Raw genomic sequence first — 18,293 nt, 5'->3', positions numbered from 1 at the left:
CAAACATGATAAAAATTTTTTTTCCTAACAAAAACTTTCTATCCTTTAAAAATTAAATGAAAACCCTCATCTCCCTTATCTTGTGTGTGTGTGTCTGTGTGTGTGTGTGTGCTATATGTGGTCTGTGTGTATGTGCTATGTGTTTGTCTTGTTTGGAACCATTAAAGAATGAAATCAGAGACATTTTATCAGTAATAGATCATTTTTATTTGGGGCACTGCAAAATTAAAGAGACACAAAATGGAGTATTGGATGCCATTTCTGAACAGTTATATCCCTGGAACTATCCCACTAATTTACAACTCATTCTGATTTATTTTCAATTACAAATCACCAGTTTTGATGTGGAAACTAATGCTAGCACTAGAATACATAGATATCATAATCCAAGTAATTTGGGCAAGTTTTCACACCCAAACAGCTAAGGTGCAAAAGAGAAAAATATTTCACATTGCATTTCATAAAGCATTATCAGCTATAGCAAAGCTGTCATTTTTTTTCCTATATCCCCCTCCTTCCCTTTAAAAATAACCAATAATTAGTTTCTCAATAGTCAAAATTTCCCCACTTTGAAATTTATTTTTGGAAGGAAGGGTAAGTGACAAGGAATTGGGAGGAGGGCATCCCCCACCAGGAAAAAAAAAAATTACTAAACAATTGTGATTGGCACAAAGTAGTAAGTAGTACCAGTCCTGTTAAAATTAAAGGGAAAGTCTTGGACTATTATAGCGAAGTGTAGAGGAAGATGATGTTTTTCATATGTTCTTGCTTATATATGTGTAAATATTTTAATAACAATTCTGCAACAGTATGCCTTCATCTTTAAAAAGAGCATCTCGTGACGGCCCCATGGTATACCTTTGATCTATAGTTCTGGCTTGACTTTTTCAGGGTTAAAAATGTGGCTTCCTTCTTCTAGCACTCAGGAATTTTTCTTGCAGGGCTGTTTCAAACCAAAACAAAAAAAAAAAGGTATAAATCTCATACAAGCATAAATAAAATATGAACAGAAAATGGCTTCAATCACTAATATTTTTGCAAACTAATGTTCAGCTGATGCAACTCAATTTTATTTTGCATCACATTAGTGCCATAATGGTAATGACTGGCCTTCATTCACTAACAGTTTGAGTCAGCACTTTGAGACGTTTTCAAATTAGGTCATACTGCACATTTGTGGCTGATACAAAGGTTGATTAAGAGAGCTTCACCATTTTAAAGTGATGTTGTATGAGTTGAATTAAGTTCTCTGTGATAGTTCCGGGAAAATGTGAGCCGCCATAACTAAGCTGAATTAATGTATGGGCTATAGGGGAAGAATATATTTTCACAGAGTGCTTGAAGTAATACTCATTTACAATTTAACAAAGTCGTCTGCATGATATGGAAGAATTGTATGATGAGTCTTAGAAACAAGCAACGAATTACAATAAGGACACTGGAGATATGATCCCCACTTTTCTTTCAGGGAAAACCAGATTTTGCTGTCATAATCCTCTTTTGATTTTTTTCAATCAGGAAATTTTCCTCTTTTTTTTGAGAGAGAAATTCTGTCCCTTCCTTCTTTTTTTGAAGTAAAAATGATTCTATATCACAACCAAATCATTAAGGAAGTCTATGCAAGCGAAATGAAGACTTTTTTTTTTTATTTTAAATATACTCAAAAAAGACATTGCATTGACAAATCTAAAACCTCATTGAAAAACTATAGGCAATAGCATGTTTTTCAACCCATTCAGCATTTGAAAAACAAATTATAAAAATTACCCATATGGCACAGTTTATATTTTGATAAATTTTAGGGGAAAAAAAACTAAGCTTGCTATATCATTAGTTCCTTTGAAAAAGTAAAGATATTATATTCATAATTTGCTTGACATCCCAGAGAATGAACGAAATGAAACCATAGAGAGCTTTCCTATATTTTTTTTATTGTGAAAATGACATAATGGCCCAAGAAAACTGAAGGGAGACATGAATACTCTGTGAGCTGAGCTGAACAAAAAGTTCTTAGGCTCAGAAGTTTTGGTTTCAGAGACTCAGTTTCATAGTCTTTTTCTTGCCTGTTCTTGGTTTCTTTATATTGACATCTCTGAACTTATATCCCTAATGTGAGCAATTGACTTTTTATTTCATGTTTTTGATGTTGTGCCACCCACAGACATTTTCTGCCCTCCATCTATATTTCTGGATTCAGTCATTGCACCCACAGGCCTCTGACAGAACACCACCCTTACAGCCTCCAGCCTGGCTAAGTCCAGTTTATTCTTAGTCTCTTTCAATTTACATTGAATGTGTCCCAGAAGTTCTGAATGAATGTGATTCCTAGGATAAAAATGACTGAGGGAAAGGGGATGCAGTTACCAAAAAAAAAAAAGGTGGTCCAGGATAGTCATGGTTCATGTGTGAAATTTTGTCTTAAATCACCAAATTAGAAACATAAAGTTGTAATCGCCATAATTGTTTGTAATATTTCTAAGCATGTTTATACTTAGGAGTCCTTAAGGGTTTCACGGGGATGAAAGAAAAATGGCTTTTAAATCTTGAAAGGAACATAAACAATAACAATTTTAAAGCAAAAATAAAAGATTGATTTCTGCCCTATCACAACAAATATCCCTTAATGAGCAAACCATCCCTGGCTGCTGTCTCTTTCCATCTTTGTGATATAGCCCAATAGAGCTGCTTGAATGTGATAAATAGAAATAGTACCTTTTGTTGCATTTAGTTCTCCTTTAATGTATTCCTTTTTACAATCCCATGGAAGAAATTTTATTTTATTTTAATTTCTCAAAGAATTAGTTAATTACTGAAATCTGATCAACAAGAAAACCACTCATCCATGGTGAACAGTAGGGGTCGCTTCTTAGATGAATTGATCTGAACTGTGTTCACAAAAACATAAAAGCAAGAGCATTATACATATGTTCAAAATGGCGACTGTTTCAATCAGATTAAAGAAACAATATCTTTAGATAGACATTCTGCCAATGTGATAAGTGGAGAAACAGTCAGAAGCACATTCTCTTCAAGTGCACATTCAGCCTCTTTAAATTAAAAAAAAAAAAAAAAAAAGTTTCATCTCTGTGTCCCTAGTGTTCAGACTGACTTCATTTACATTTTTGAAAGGTCACTTAGGCTGTTATATAAGATTGGTTGTTGATTCCACATGCAGTACACTTGGTCTATTTTTAAAATACACTAATTTGAACACTATGGAGAAGTTTCTTTCCAGCCACTGAAATGACTTAAATTCAGATCAGTCAAAACATCATGTTGAATAGGTAAAAATATTTCGACTATTTTGTTAAGCAATTATAGGGATACTCAAATTTCTCCATCAGTTTAATTTAGGCCATAAGAACAGCATCTAGTTAGCTAAATTTATTAATACATAGGTTACTGGGGTTTTTTTTTAGAATAGATAGAGCTACATTATAGAGGTGAAACATGACTTTTGATGATCAAGCATGCAGTGATTAAATAAGGTTAATCCTCATTTTATATGCTAATAGGATATTTATAATCTCAACAGCATATCCAATTTAGTGATTTTATTCTCTGTTGTTAAGAAAGTATTTCTTATTAGTGAAAGAGAATACCCCTACATTCACCACAGATGCTATTTTAATTGGACTCAAGTGTATTGTGGATAATTAGTCCACTTCTTTAATATTTCATCTTTAATTACACAATGAACAATGTGCTTAAATTTCAGAAAGTTGGTGAGTTCAAAGGGGAAACTTCAAAAAAAAAAAAAAAAAAAAAAAAAAGAAGAAGGAACTTTATACCCATATTTTCCTTTATCCCATAGGAGCCTGAACAACACAATGGGATAAATTAATGAGGAGGGGAGAAGCATTTTTTAAATACTTATTTTGTATCAGTCACTATCGTAGGCATTAGGGATTCTAAAAGAAAAAAATGAAATAATTCCTACTCTCAGAGAGCTTATTCTTTCATCGGAATCCCAAAGTGTTTTTCACAAATTTCCAATCAAAAGTAAAAATGACTTTGCATCCAGCTACATGATAACATCTTATAACGGCTTCTGGTAACAGAACTCTTTGAATAAGGCCTGTAAGTGTTCTAGCTCCACATACCCATTACCACTTTTAAGCCCAATGTGCAAAATGGCACATTAAACAGAAGGAAAAAAATGGTTTGGTGTTTTCTCAATACACAACGTTCACTCAGGCAAACTAATCCTAGACAAAGCCTGTGATATCTTAGCAAGGAGACTAAAATTATATTTTTGTAATTAGCTGTGCCAAATTAAACAAAAAGATTAATTTGTGATTTCAAGAATACCCTGCTTGATTAAAGCAGACATGTTTTCCACTTCTTTGTTCAACAAGGATACTTTCTGTTTAGCAGGCACAAGATGTGACCTGTTGGAGAAAAAATAAGACATTGAGGTGGTAAGAAGGGAAAAAAAATGGATTTTGATATGTCAAGTAAAAAAAAAAATTCCAAAAGTGACAGAACCAAAAATATAACCCTCTATTAAGCCCAAGGGAAAGACACATCTCAGGAAAACAGTTCTTTACCACTCTTGAAATGTATCTTCATCTGACTACTCAAAGAACCATTCCATCTGTCCTGGAGGGATTTAAAGATCTTCTGCTTCCCCATTTCTTCCAAAGGGAATTTTTCCATTGCTTATCAAGGTAATTAGTCTGTCCTGGGGTCAGTAGACACTTAACAAATCAATGGTTCTCAGCCATCTTTAAATAAGGTTTTGTCCTCTTTTTTGAACAGGTAACACAACTGTAAATTAGCACTTAGACTTATAACTGAAGACTTTACTAATCTCTGATTTATTTTTAAATCATGTCTTCATTTTATTTCCCAAAAACAATACCTGGCATGTTTTTTGTTTTTGCTTTTTGTTTTTTGTTTTTTGTTTTTGTTTTTGTTTTTTAAAATAAAGCTAGAAATTTATAACCAAAGAGCCCTAGGTGGATATAAGGGAGAAAAGAAATTATATCGATGTGAGTTTCAGATTTCGTAACAAAGAGGAAAGCTGTTATGAAATGTATGAAGAGATAAACACTAGCACATGCTCTAAATGCTTTGAACGCACTTTTTTTAAAAGGGGCTAAGACAAGAAAAATCAAGTCTTTAGCATAAGCCTTCATCTGAGTCCCAAACCCTAGAGATTGTTTCCCCCAGCAGATTAAAGTTCTGCTATCTCTTTATGTAAATGGGCCTCTGTGTGCCCGAGGGAGTCAAGGATAGAAGGTCAATCTTGACTTCAAATTTCCTAGCTGACACTGACTTTGCCACAACTCAAATTTTGTTTAAATGGTGATAAAATTATTATTTCAGGAAAGGGCTACCACATTGACAGAAGAGCACCATGGCCCCTCACCCAAGTTGTTGTCACTGCTGCTTGTGAAGAAAGGCTAAACCCTTTATAATTTCAGTTACCTTCTGATCTCTCTCAACCTATATTCCCCTGGTTCCAGGGTAATGATAAGAGATTTTGTTTGTGCCAATAGACAGTGATGCAAATGTCTCTGAATTGCTATTGTAATTAAAAAGTGTGATATATCATTTTCCCTTCTTTCTTTTTACCCATATCACCTGCCTTTTTAAAATGTGAGATTCCACAAGACTTGCATTTGTTCCTATAAAATGAAGACTTTATAAGTTGACTTTTTTTCCCTGACCAGAACCCATATAAGTTGGAAAGGGAAAGGCCAAAGGGAAATTATTGCTATTTTAGACAGCAGCATAAATTTTCTTCCTATTTTTAACCTAGCTTTTAATTTAATAAGTTTTATGACCCTTATATTAAGTACATATGTTTTACAAGACATTGTGTCCCTTGAGTCACCCTGAATTTGCTCTACGATATGAGAGTGTAATGAATGAATACTGTGTTCCTGATTTCAGTTCACCCATTATTTGATTCTTATATGCTATCTAGTAAACCTGCATAAAATAGAAATCTGCCTGCTTAGAGAGTTAGATCTTATTCTTTTAAATGAAGTACATGAAATTGTCCTTTTGCAAAATTTCCTACTTTCAAATTGTCTCCAGTTATCATTCATGATAAATAAATAGTGAGAACCACACACTTTGACATGGTTCTTGGGTTTCAAATTTTTTTTTTTTAATGAATATATTTATATGGTCATTTCTTTGGATAACAACAAAGGTATTTTCCCCCACAGATCAAGGAAAAAAATAAATTCTTACTATCAGTTATGGGAAGCCTGAAACTTGAATCTATTTTCTTACTCAAAATATTTATCATCACATATGTATCACTTTGTTATTATTGAGCTTCTGATGGAGCCCTGAGGTTTTTTGTTTGTTTGTTTGTTTGTTTGTTTTATTTTATTGTTCACAATATAGAATACTCTTGAAAGTTCATACATGACTGCACATATCCTGATAAAAATGTGAATCAAAGGAATCCAGCAGGACTCTAAGAAGATAGCCTTGTTGAATTACTTTTAACATAAAGAAGCCAAGTGCCCTAAAATGTTTCATTGGAGTGGGACCTGGCATAGCTGATACTATTTTGCCTAAGAAAATGACAAGCTCTCCCACATATCTGTAATTGTGGTGTTTATTTTGTGTCATTATTATCATTATTAATAATAATATGGCCTAGAATACATTTACCTTTATATTACATGATAAAACATGAGCTATTGATGTGTTAAATAGCAACCCAGAATACCTTTTAAATATAATAAGATTAAATTTGAAGTCTACATTGTAAACTGGGTACTTCTAATCTGATTTGAGTAACTGCTCCCCTTATAATGCCAAAGTTCAGTAAATCCTCAAAGTACAGTATGTACACTTCAAATCTATGACACAATATAAGAGGGAAAAGCCAAATTTTTATAACACAGTTTAAGATTTTGTGCCAGACTGTGTTTATGTACATTTAAAAGTTTATCGAAGTATGAAATCCAGTTCAATGAGTTCCTTTTCTCTCTCTCAAAAAAAAGTAGTGTCATTTCAATGACCCTAGAGGACAAGACCTCAAGATGTGACTGGTTTTTAAAAGAATCTTAAGCTCTGCATAATACATTAACATTTATGTCTAGAGGAAATACACAGCTATGTATATGTACTGATTATCTATATGTCAGCTGGTAGACTTTTATTACAATAGGAACTCATCCAATATCTCCAAAAGGAAAATTCTGAACCTCCCCCATATCCTGCCCCTTCCACCCCATACAATCTGTTTTACATTGGAATGATCAGAAGTTAGGATATACTTAAACTTTCTTTAGTAAGTACCTGAGCATCTCTTAAGCTCTTTCCATTTGAAAAAAAAAAAAAAAAAGAAAAGAAAAAAGAAAGAAAGAAAGAAAGAAAAGAAAAAGGAAAGGAAAGAGAAAAAAGTACAACAAAACAGAATCTTCATAGTCTTTAAAAGGTGAGGACCAGCTCCCAGTGGCTATGAATTATGGTACAGGACACTACACTACTGGTTTGGATAGAACGTTGGCATTAGACTCCACAGAAACAAGAAACAACCATTTTAGCCAGTCACAGCGAACTCCTGGTCACCTCCCAAGGGGCAAATTGATGTCAAGTTCTGCTGTCTGTCAGGATTAAGTGCCTGTTTGCTTTTTCACTAACATGTGGTTTGAGAACAAAGCAGCTCAAATCTCTTCAGTTCTTAACAAAGCATCTCAAATTGCTGAGTAAAATTCCTTAATCCCCCATCTTAATCTGAAAACACCAGCACCACATGGTAATACACTGTGTTCTCTTTTTTGGGCCACCCTCAACCAACATGTACTGTACCCATCCTTTCCTATCCTCCCTGAAATTGCTGTTAACATATACAGTTGATTCTCCACATCACCAGCACAATTTCAGATAGGAAATCCAGGTGCTTTATTTCCAAATATGGCCTTAGCCATTTTTCTTCCTTATCTACTTCATTTCTAGGGTGAAAGGGAAAAAAAAAAAAGTACAAAGTAATGACAGAGTAAACTTGTCCACTTGCAGGACCTTGAAGATCAGGGCTACATGGTAAACTCTCAATCATAAGTCTAAATTGACTGGCATAAATCACTGATTTGCGACATTTGTTGACTATTTGTCTCAGATGTGGAGCCAAAAGGACGTTGGCATTTTGCATAAGAATTCCGAGTATTTCTACTGAGGTAAGAGGACAAACTAAAAGGAGATGAAACATAAAACCTCAATGACTAGTTTGAAACTATGTATGAAAAACATCTTTGTTAATGCCTGGCACTTGCTTTGCTCAAGACTCCACAAAACACATAGGACAGTTGAAAAATATTGTAAATTATTTTCATGATCAGTTACATATTATGGATTAAGATTTTCCTCTGTCCCTTGCCCAGAGTGGATGAGTTCCAATTTTTTTGGAAGCCATAATTTGCCCAGTGTTGAATTCTGCAAGTTGAATTACATAAAACCTTACTTCCTCTCAAATAAATTATTCATTATTATTTCAGCACATTATTTAGAGTCTCTTACTTAAATAAGCTTAGTTACAAATTGATTTTAGTGAACATGGAAGGTATAGTAGGCTGAAACTCTTATATCTGAGAAACCAAAATATATATTTGAAAATCTGGATTGTAAAAGAGGCAAACAAATTAGGAAAACCACCAAACTGAAATATCTCATTCCAAAAACTTCTTATAGTTCTACACCATTTTGGAGGCACACCCTGATCTCTCTCTCTCTCTCTCTCTCTCTCTCTCTCTCTCTCTCTCTCTCTCTCTCTCTCTCTCTCTCTCTCTCTCTCAGATATATCTTTTTTTTTTTTCCCACAGAAATGGTAGTCCTAGTATCTCTGAGTAATATATACCGAAACTATCTAAAAAACAGAGAGGACTTAGGAGCTAAATCAAGACAATGCTATAACAACTTGACTGAGGAATAACAAGGAAAATTTTAAAAGAAAATATTTTGTTAAAAATTAGAATAAGTAAGCAATTGAAAGAAAGACACATCGTGGAAGTATCTGGATCCTGAACAAAAATCCTGTCAATAATAACTTCCTTGACCAGTCGTCCTAGCCTCTAGGAGAATCTCCAATAATGATGATCCATTAACCTTCTGAAGTATCTCCCTTTACATTTATGGAGCTCTAATTGTTAGAATTTATTTTTTCTTTATATTAAACTGAACTAAGATTTTCTGAGACTTCTATCCCCAACTGTTTTATTCTTCCCTCACATTCTGAATCAAGCTTTAAACTAAAAATAACAAAAAACAAAAACAAAAAAACAAAAAAAGAAACCCTTTTCTTTTTATTAAAGAGCAATGACAAAATTAGGTGGTGGCCAATTTATCTCAAGTTAGATAAAGGCTTTTTAAAACTCCTTCCAGTATTTTCCTTTAATCCTGTAAAGTTATTTTTTAGAGTTAAGAGGAAATGTTTGACTTAAAATTTCCTTTCCCTTTCAAAGAAAGGAAGGATCAGACCACCGTTACAATTCTAGCTCACTATACCTTTTTTTTTTAAACCCAGGATTAGACTTATAGTTGGGTAAATTCCACTCCTGTATTTTGCTAGCCCCGAGGATGGATACAGATGAAATATAGCAATAAAACATCCGAGATGCTGAACTTTGTGTGGTTAGAGAACTGAGTACGGACAGGTGTCTCCCTACCTCATCCAGTTTAGACAAAGTTTTTTTTTTTTTTCCCTTTGTGTACTTTGGCAAGAACAAAATCCATATTGCTCAGATGTCTCTGGCAGCATGATTTTTACTTCAAAGAGTTAAAATAGTGCACAAATATCTTTTTTCCTTTGTTTTCCTCTTACAATAAGGGAACATGGTAAAGGAAAAACAAAATCCAAGCTAAGTAAGAGGTGATTTGGAAAGAAATATGAAGGGGTGTTTTGTTTGTTTAACATCCAGTTCATCTCTCTAGCATAAACTAGTCAAGGCTAAAAATTATTTATTTGGGAATTTTGGATATACTTAGTAATTCTGAAAATATTTCTACAAGCTATACTTATGGATATTGAGGCAATATCTGCTTTGTCAAGCAGTTCACAACTAAGCAACAGTATTAGGAAAGAAAATACTAGTAGCATCTTAACATCCCAATCCAAGACTTCAAAAATAAACATTATTTTCAACATCATTTTTTAAAATGAGCCAGAGGGCATATTCTTTAATCATTACAACATAAAAGAATTCAGTACCTGGGTCAGTAAGATGTATAAGTATATCCCCAAAGGTTCTCCAAGCCAGCTGCTTGCCTCTCACACCTACTCTTCCAGCTTTCCTATCAATCAGGCCTTCTGTAGTTGCCTTATGGAAACATTTATAAAAATATTTGGACTGTTAGGGCAACCCAAATCTTTTCAAAAAAAAAATTCTTAGGGAAAAAAAGTCACTGACTGTTAAGTTATAACAAAGCAAAGGTTTTTTTTTTGTTGTTGTTTGTTTGTTTTTTGTTTTGTTTTGTTTTGTTTTTTGTAAGAAAGGGAAACTCTTGCATCTTCCTATTATTACACTATCTGTGCTTGTTTGCTGATTATTATTTGTTTGTTTAATTCTTTCATTGGCTATGCTACTTTATTATTTAAAACATAGAATATGAAAATTTGAGTAGGACAATTCTGAATTACAAAGGTCAAGTATAGTGATGTAGGAAAATTTTAAATGTATTAATCTCACTTTTAAAGAATCATCACTGAGCCGGATACCCCAAAAGTTTAATATAGAAGTGAGAAAAGAAAGGAAGAAGGAAGAGGAAGGAGAGACAAATAAAAGAGGCATTAAAACAGTTTAAAATAATTCCAATTTAAATGAGGATCAGAAGAAAAGTCAAAGCAAGGGACATGCTTTATTGAGGGACTGACAATTTGATATCTTGTTGGTCTTGGCATCCTTAAAGTTTCCTGCTGAGCATAAGGTGCAAAGCCAAAATGCCACAAAGGGCATATGGTCACAATAAACTGAATTATAAAACTTCTTTTAAAGATGGATTTTGCTTAACTGATTTCTTTTTTTACAAAGGAGAGTTCAATGGTGTGAAAAAAAACAGGAAATATTGGAACTGATTGTGGTATAAAGACCAATAGGCATCAATAAAACTTTTCAAATACATATCCTAAAGCTGAGCAATAGTGTGTTTTTTTCCCCAACCTTATCTCCATTCAACTGACATATACATGCAATTTCTCTAATTCCCTATTAATGAGGCCCAAATTATTGTTGAATTTCTCCCTGGACCAGTTACTTTTCCTTTGTATCATGGCTATAAAATGGACCTACATCTAACCAATCATTCTAAAACTTTATTTTTGTTTATATATGAATCCAGTAAGAATGTTGAGTTTTCAATCCAAATATATCTCAAGAACTGGAAAATTAATTTTAAAAACCTACATATCCTAAGGACAATACCCTAGCAGCACCTTCTATAGAAGCCTACACATCATTGTGACAAAATTCAAGTCTTTCCATCATGTAATACTAAGAATATGGGCATGGCTAATCTCTAAAACGGCTCTGCATCTCTCTGAAAAGAGAGACTCTCAGGTTCCTTGGTGAAGTTGACCAAAACAATGTATTGATTCCTGGGATCTCTTTACAAAATTGCTATTGAAGACTCAAAATTAAAACGTATATTCTTAATTGGAACAAAAAATTTCCCTCTTTGGACAATAAAGAGTATTTAAGATAATCACTTAGAATCAGACCTTCTAGACTCATTAAATATAATATAGAGTATTCATCTGGCCAAACAAACATATTCAAATATTTCCTTCTCCCCCAAAATTCCCACAGTCTTTACTTTTTCTGTCATCCCTTCAAACTGTCATTCCTAACCTCTCATTCCTTCAACAACCAAATCCTTAGGGAAGAGATGTTGGTTGAAGTGGGGCAAAGGGCTGAAGATGTACCATTTATTTCTTTCCATGATGATGATGATGATGATGATGATGATGATAATGATGATAGCTCCACTGGGTTCAATTATTAGTTCTATACATATGACTCCCACATCTTTATATCTAGTCCTAATCTCTCTGTGAAGTTACATATCTATATCATCAGCTAACTACTCAGATTTCCAACTAGTTATCTCAGGGATTCTTTATTTTTTTTTTGTATCCCCAGTACCTAGCACAATGGCTGTCACATTGCATATAACAAAAGTTTTTTGATTGAAATCCAAAACAGAACTAATTATCTTCCCCCCCCAAAAAAAATTATCTCTTTCTAACTTGCTTATTTTTATTTAAGATATCATCAACCTACCAGACACTCAGAGTTACAACCTCAGCATCATTCTCAGCCTTTCACTTTCTTCTCACCTTCCATATCCAATTAATTGTCAAGTCATATTTATTATATATGTCTATATATACGTTCTATATATAGACATATATATATTTTTTTTTTCAAACCCATCTCTTCACTCCCATGCTCAGCACCTTGGTTGAGGCTTGTTGAACATAGGGAATGGACTATTGAAATTGATTCCTAATTAGGCTCTCTTCCTCAAATCTCTTTCCTCTCATTCATCCTCCACATAGCTCTCAAAGTGATACTCCTAATCCACAGGTCTAAAAATGTTATTCCCTCATTTACAAAGCTGCAGTGACTTCTTTTGCCTTCAAGATAAAATACAGCTTGTATGTTTGGCAATTAAAACCCTTCAAATCTGGCTCCCCTCTATCTTTCAAATCTTATTACACATTGTTCCTCTTTCACATATTATGTTCTAGCTAAAATAGACAGTTTGTTATTACTTTACCTCATAGATATCATTCCATTTCCAGCCTCTCCTCCTTTGCAAAGAAACTTTAGCTTTCCTGAAAGCTCAATTCAAAACCATCCTTCCACAAGAAATATTTCTTAATATTTCTATCTACTTGTTAACTTTATACTTAATTTGTATATATTTAGTATTTATTCATTTGTGTATATGCTAGTTCTCTATCGAATGTAAGTTTCTTAAAGTCAAAACTATATCATTTTAGCACATATTATAAATTGATTAATTGAATCAATTGGTTTAAAAAATCTTTGTTAAAAGGGGCAGCTAAGGGATACAGTGGCTAGAGCACCAGCTCTGAAGTCAGGAGGACCTGAGTTCAAATTTGACCTCAGACATTTAACACTCCCTAGCTGTGTGACCTTGGACAAATCACTTAACCCCAATTGCCTCAGGAAAAAAAAAAAAAATCTTTGATAAAAGCAAGTGCAGAAAGATTTGGACCAATGATATTTTTTTAGTGGCAATTGCATATGACCAATTGACAATCATGGAATAAAAACCAAGACAGAAAAAAAAAAAAAAAAAAAAAACTTATTTAGAAAGGGGTCTGTGTCTGTGCTGTATAGGGAACTCCCAGTGTGAAAATTTCACATAATGATAAATTTTGGCAATTCCTCTCCAAATTATTGTCTTAATTAGCCACTATTTCAAAGTTTTATTAGGAAATCTTCCTTCCCTAAGATAGGGCCCCCAATACAGATTTGAAACAAATGTTTTGATGAAATATCTTTTTAGAACAGACTGTTTCAGTGCCAAGAAACACTAAAATCCATGCCTGAACTAACCAGTTTCTTCTTCTTTTTTCTCTCTGTTCTTTCTCTCTATGTATAACACCAAGTTATGCTGGCTTTGGGAAATTTTCCAGAAGGAGATTATTTTTATAGGCCCATTCTCAATACCAAATTCTTTAGGGACAAATGGATTCTCTAGCTGCTCTGTGAGAAATGCAATTGAAATGTTCAAAGAATTTTTGTAATATAGACAGAGATTCAGACTGTTAAAATTTCAGTTCTATTTAACTAATCATTTTCATTTCTTGAAATTCACATGGAAATAACACAAGGGAAAGCTTCCCCATCAACAAAAGCATGTAGATTATTATAATGATATGCCTGTATATGTTCCTTTATTGAAGAATACTACAATAATTAAAAGGGGGAAGATTGTTTCTTTTTTTTTTTTTTTTAAATAGAAAGCTCAATAACTTCAGACAAAATCTTGCTTAGGTAATACACTGAAAATTTGTTCTTAGAAAAGATCTCAATTGTTTTTTCATTTAATGAGCCAGTTTAAAAGTTATTCCATTTCTCCATAGTCGAAAAACTCTTAAATTTCCTTAGTTAACTTTCTTCTTTTAAGTTTCTTTTAAGGAGCATAATCCAGTAGTGTCCTTTGGATTGAGAAGACACCACTACAAGCTATTCATTCAAATTCATTATAGTGGTGGTAGAAAAAAAAAAATTAGTTTTTTTTTAAATCAAAGTGGGTTGGAGGTACTTCAATAGATATGTGCATACTACAAGCATATACAAATCATCTTGACTGCAAGATATTCAAAAGCAAGAACTTAGTCTACTTTTATCTCTCCAGCATCACTGTACGGTATCATACATGTTTTTGGAGGGAGTGAGGCGAGAAACAATGGAACTGTATAAAGAAGAATCATGGATGATTGTTAACAATAATCACCTGGATTATTTTTATCACCCAATCAAGTTGGCAAATCATTAGGAATGTTATTTTATCTAAGGGGGTGGTGGTGATTTAACACTTATTTTCAGGTATATGAATGACTACTTTTTAGAAGATGGTCAACAGCTGCTTGATCTTGGCAGTATAGACAAACAGATGAAATGGAATTAAATTGCAGCAGGAAGGATTTAAGTCCATTCTAAGGAAAAGCTTCTCACATGATAGTTATTAAGCACTGAAATGGATTTAGAAGGTTACTGAGGAAGCTTTTGTAATCTCCTTTCCTGGAGGTTGTTGTTCTTTTCCTTTTTTCTTTCTTTTTTTTTTTTTCTTTCTTTCTTTTTGGTAAAGCAGACTATGCATGAAATAAGGAAAGGGGAAAAAAAAAAAAAAGAATATTATGGAGGACAAAGATCAATCCCATTTGTTTTGAGGACAAGAACCCAATCCTTTGCCAGAATAGCACTGATACTGTAATGCTGGAGAAAGTGAGGCAAGATAGAGATTAGAGAGTATTTAATAATTTATTTAAAAGGGAAAGATTTACTTTGGTCCCAGGGCTGAATGAGACTATCAAGAAGCTAGCAAACAACTTGAGTTCTCAATGACATGGCTCAGACTGAGGCAGGGGCGGAGTCAGAGTGCTGAGAGCAGAAGGGGACTCTAATTGGGGTAGAGTGAGCCTCCAGAGAGGGGAAAGAGAGGGGAGAGGCACCAGGAGATGGCTAGAGGCATCTTGATATCTGATATTCTGATAGCTTGGGATGGGAAGAGGCATTCTAATATTCTAAAACATAAGATCTTTTATCCTTATCAAATATTTTGATTAAGAGGGAGGGGTGGTTTCACAGCACTGAGAAGACAATTATAAGCAGAACAATTAGGGAAACTGAGTCAGGACTGGGTCAGGATAATTAGGGAAACTGAGTCAGGATAATAAAAGAGAACTGTGGCATAACAATACTAGGGTGGGGATGGAAATATTGTTATTTCTTAAACCATTTACATATTCTATTTACATATCTATATGTATCTATTTTCTTATTTTCCCAATTAAAATGATCCAAATGCAGCATAGTTTCCCCTTTTCTTCACTTCAAATGGAAGTTTAGTTCTTCTTCTTACAGAAATAATTAATTCTCACTCTTCAGAGAGGAGGTAAATTGAACCTTATAGATATATATTTCAGATGTCATAATCCACTGTTGCACCAACTTTGAAGAAAGTACTTTTATACCAACTCCACAAAACATTGCTACTATCTTGTATTTAAGAATGTACACAAAGTTTCTGAATAATAAATTTAGAGAATGAAATCAGATTCAGTTTATTCAACTACCAAAAAGGTTTGCTATGGAAAGATTTTGTATATTAGACTCTACTGCCAAATCATACTGAAAAACAGCCTTGGTGAATGGCCTTTTATCTTTCCTCCATTTACAAATGGCTTTTCCCCATCTTTTTGGCTGTGAGTTGGAAGACTAATGGTGTCCTGCCTTGAGCCAATCCCACTCATCCCACAATCCCTTCAGGGTGGTCAAATTATCTGAGCAACTTTTGAACTCTTCTTAATTTTGGTTCCAAAAGACCTCTGCTCTGGAAACATTTGTCAAACTAATGCTAATTTAGTCCCTCTTTGGTTGGAAAGCAACATTATCTCAACAAGTGCATAGGAAGTGGATTTGAATTTCAGCTTTGCCATTCAATTGCTTTATGCACTTGGGCAAGTCTGAACCCTGCTAAGACTTCTTTCTGATCTGCAAAATAGAGTTAATTATGCTTATACTGGGACAGCTAGATGGGTGCAATGGATAGAGCCCAGCTCTGAAGGCAGGAGGACCTAAGTTCAAATACAGCTTCAAATACTTACTACTTCCTAGCTGTATGAACCTGGGCAAGTTACTTAACCCCCTTGCCTCAGGAAAAAAAAAAAAATTATGCTCGAACTACCTACATTCCTCATGTTATTTTGAGGAAAGTATTTTGGGGACTCCCTTTACCACTTAATTTGATCCAGAATGTATTTAGGGGGTATTAATGAGACATTCAATTAACTTTAAAAGATATGTCTACCCTGATCCTTTTTGTGAATTTCCAATACCTCTCAGATTGGATCAAGAAGAAAATGGTGAGATTTTCTGAGCAAACAAATTGGCAATGACTCTAGAAGGTAAGCTATACACTAATTATGGATGAATTTCAGAAATTCAAGAGCAGGAGAGATGGCAAGGTAGGAGCTGTCTCCGAATAAGTCCCGTGCAGGGACAAGGGTTATCTTTTTTCCCTGTTCCCTCTGCCCATAGTAGTCATAGCTTTGAAGGGGAGCAGTTACTGAACAAGTAAGTAATAGCACATCTAGCAGAAATATCACATGGAACAGAGACATACAGTTCAGGAAGAAAGAGATACCTATTCCTGAGGAAAAAATAATCTCAAGGAGTGTGATCCTGATCAGCAATTCCCCCAGAAAAATTGACAAAGCTAAGAAAAAAAAATTAAGAAAACTGTTCAAAAAGAAAAAAAAAAAAAAAAAGAAATTCTAGTTTCTGCATTATCAGTAGTCACAAGTTTCATTTCCTATACATGTAATCTACATGTAGGCCTCGTTAGCAGTGTAGTTTAGCCTTGTGTCTACCCATTGATGCTATTTATTTGTAGGAGAGTGTACCCCTTATTTATGGGAAGAATAATTGTGAACCAATTGTTCATACAACACCACTTTAACATATGCCTTTATAAAGAAAGTGTGTCCCCTAGAGAGATTATTATTGGAAATAATACCAACGGAGGCACATAAACTATCAGATTAGAAATATAGACCCAGAGGATTACTTACTCCTAGGACCAGAGGTAGAAGCCATCTACCGGGCATCCAAGTGTGAATATAAGTTTGAGAATTATCCCAGACTAGGTGTTATATGTAGATAGAAGTTATTATTAATTTTTAAAAATAAACAACTTGTCAAGAACTTTTGTGGTTTCAAAATTGTTCATTGATCTGGTAACAGTTACAAATTATAACATTTTGAAGTTAGATGGTTGCTATTAAAACAAAATACCAAGTTTTGCTTTGATGTCCTACTTATGCTCACAGGAAAAAAGGAATTAAACCTATCCTAAAGGAAAGAAGCAGTGGGAAGTTAAGACTTCTACCTCACATTCCTTTCTCTAGTAGCTCCCTATGCTACCCTTAGTTGGATATTTTGCCTCTCTGTTCCTTTCTCCCCCCAAATACTTTATACTCTATACCTCTTAGGATACTCTGTACCCCTGAAAATGTCTCCTTCCTTCTTCCACTTTCATAATATTTCCTTTTTTCATATTTTCACATACTATTAATGTTTCTGAAATCCAGGGTAGGTAACAGAGGACAAGGCATAGAAAGCATGGTGTTGTGGGAAAAGTAATGAGATATGGAGTTCTGATGTTCCAGATAAAATGTAAACTAATCAAGGACAAGGAATATTTCTTTTTTGTCTTTACATCCCCAGGAACTAGCACAGTGGGGGGTGGGGGGGGTGGGGGCACATAGGTATCATTTAAAAACTGATAGTTAATTATTTCTGATCTTCTAACAAATATATGATGTTTGACATATTACTTAATCTATCTGAGCATCAACTTTCTCATCTGTAAATGAAGAGGTTGTGCTAGAAAATATCTAAGATTTGTCCTAGCTCTGACATTGGCTCTTAATCATTAAACTACAATTCCATTCAATTCTCCAAGCAATTTCATAGTATAGCCTATATGGGAAGCATTGTTCTATATGCTGAGAAGACAAAGACAAAAAGAAAACCACTTCCTGCTCTCAAGGAGCTTACATTCTGACA

At 33.9% G+C, this 18,293-nt stretch overlaps 1 long non-coding RNA gene across 1 annotated transcript in view; it reads right to left on the bottom strand.

Moving 5' to 3' along the window:
• Positions 1-623: 623 nt before the first annotated feature.
• LOC141554793 (uncharacterized) overlaps positions 624-18,293 on the bottom strand; it is a 117,487-nt gene continuing 99,817 nt past the window's right edge. Inside the window, exons 3-5 of the long non-coding RNA XR_012485959.1 lie at positions 4,312-4,391; positions 2,713-2,885; positions 624-943 (exon numbers count right to left, since the gene is read on the bottom strand). This is a non-coding gene — a long non-coding RNA (uncharacterized LOC141554793). The remainder of the gene's footprint in view (positions 944-2,712; positions 2,886-4,311; positions 4,392-18,293) is intronic.

The sequence above is a fragment of the Sminthopsis crassicaudata genome, chromosome 2 (genome assembly GCF_048593235.1).
Source record: "Sminthopsis crassicaudata isolate SCR6 chromosome 2, ASM4859323v1, whole genome shotgun sequence".
NCBI lineage: Eukaryota > Metazoa > Chordata > Mammalia > Dasyuromorphia > Dasyuridae > Sminthopsis > Sminthopsis crassicaudata.
The sequence above is the reverse complement of the archived record's forward strand: the minus strand, read 5'-3'. Positions and strand labels throughout refer to the sequence as shown.